This window comes from Ctenocephalides felis, unplaced genomic scaffold (genome assembly GCF_003426905.1).
Source record: "Ctenocephalides felis isolate EL2017-DRISC unplaced genomic scaffold, ASM342690v1 CF-g0.4_SCAFFOLD_03570, whole genome shotgun sequence".
Lineage (NCBI taxonomy): Eukaryota > Metazoa > Arthropoda > Insecta > Siphonaptera > Pulicidae > Ctenocephalides > Ctenocephalides felis.
Window position 1 is genome coordinate 20,306,212 of NW_020539724.1, and position 2,331 is coordinate 20,308,542.

Sequence of the window (2,331 nt, forward strand, 5' to 3'; positions counted from 1 at the left end):
TATAAGTCCAAATAGACTTATTTTTTGCCTTTGGCAAATATGTGGTGATTATTGGAGATGAAATTTATATAAGAAACCATACGTTTCAATAAAGTTTATTAAATATTTAATTTCATAATTAATAAATATATTTATATAATATTTTCATATAAATAGCTTCCTAACAATAACAAATTCTTAAAATTTTCTCAATTCTAACTTGCAATTAAAAGTTTCAGATTAGATCTTGAATTTTTAAAATCTTAAAATTATGTTTTCTTATCGTTTTTATTAGCTTCCAATATGAATTTTCACTATTATCTTCTTTTTGCAAAACGTAGCAAATGTAATAGATTTTAACAAAATTTAGTAAAATTTTAACGTAAATTTAAACATTATTCTACCTGTTAACAATACTAAATGAATACTTTATTATTTCAAATTATAAAACTGAAAAATCCCTTAATAAATAATATAATTTTTACTTATAAAACTGTGGATTCACAATTTATGTAGTAACTTCTTGCATTCAAAATTAATAATCAATAATATGTTAATTAAAAAACAATAAATCCTGATTTGATTATTAAATTGAACAGGTTTGAGTATATTTGATAAAGGATTATTCTTATAAGAATACAAGGCTTTATAAAAAAATATTAATAACTTAAATTAAATTGAAGGATATATTCTCACTTTTCAAGATTTAATTTATATTAAAAAATAATTTTGTATCACAATATTGTGTTGATCACCTAGTTTGTCATTTTAATAAAAATTAAATATTATTGGTCCTTAACCTGGATGAAAAGATGGGTTAAATAAGAAAACCATTATCATAGTTTGTAGAATTTTCTATTCCAGTTTGACTCATCTGAGAAAGAATTAATATAAACTTTTATAAAAAAAATGATTAATAATTAGCACAAATATTCACAAATAAGACATTTGAAGCTAAAATCAAAAGTTAATGCCTAATATTAACTTAATTAAAAATGATATAAAAATATTAAATTTTATAAAAAAAAATCGACATGAAGAATTCTAAATAATTTATGTGGTAAGTCATTTCGTCCTTATACTATCTATTATTTATGTTATTAGCTTTACATATAAAATGTTTTTTGCTTGTGTTCAATTTTTCAAACTAGTTTTACTTTACTTTATCCTGTTTTTGTTATTTTTTATGATAAAACTTTTAATAATTTTTATATTATATCTTATATCATTTTTATTTTGTAGGAGTCAAATTGGGACTTGAAACGAATAGAAATCGATTAAAAATATTCTAGTTCTTAGAAACATAATTAAGTTTGCTTTTTATTTCTATTATCTGGATGGATGCCTGTTTAAAAAGTATTTTGTTTTTGTAAACAATTGTTTGCTATATCCAATCATCCAGTCGTTCCTAAATTTTTTATATGCAATATGTTTATCTTATAACTTTTATGGCAATTGTTTTCATCAGTGACTATGATCCAATGGTCCAGTTATAAATTTAATAAATAATATAATATAATAACCTATTATCTATCATATCACACATCTAAATCTTCATAAAGCTGCATTAAAATGATCAAATACTAACTTTTAATCAATATCATAAACATTCACAGGAAACAACAAACAGATTCAAACTTCATTCATTTTTATAGGCTAATAAAAATGACTGAAATTATTTATTCAGCTTTAGATATGTGATATGTATTTTCTTTCATTTTACCATCAAAAGGATAGTGCAAAATTGTGATAAACATAATATGCAAACATGATCAGAATTCATCATATTTATGTTCAAGTTTGCCAGTTCAAGGCTTATAATAATTTATCTTAACCTTCTAGTACTTTCTAAAAGCAAATTTACAAAAATCAATAATTTTTATAACGGAACCAGTTTCCTTAGGACTTTAATGCTTTAGTATGTTTATTAAGACCAAGTACTCTATCGTTATACCAAGTAAATCGTCTAATTTTAATTTTAACAAACGACAAAAAAACTACTCATTTTTTCAAACTTTGATGAAATTTTAAAATTAAACTACTTGTTGTAAGGCCGTAATATTTCAGTAAGATCTATAAGACCATGATATATATCGCCAAAAAAGTTCCAGCAACAAGAAAACGGCCCACTTTTATAAAACTAATTGGTTGCTAATACAATAGCTTTTTGCTCTGTGATATGGATGCTATCAAATATTTTGTCAACAACCCCCTTCATTGTACCATAGATACATATTTGCACTATCCTTAAGGTTTTTGGTGGACGCCAATCAACAATCTAATCATATTAGATTTTCACTGATATCATAATGGATCAGATAATTAATCTGTTCTCATATTTATAAACTATAT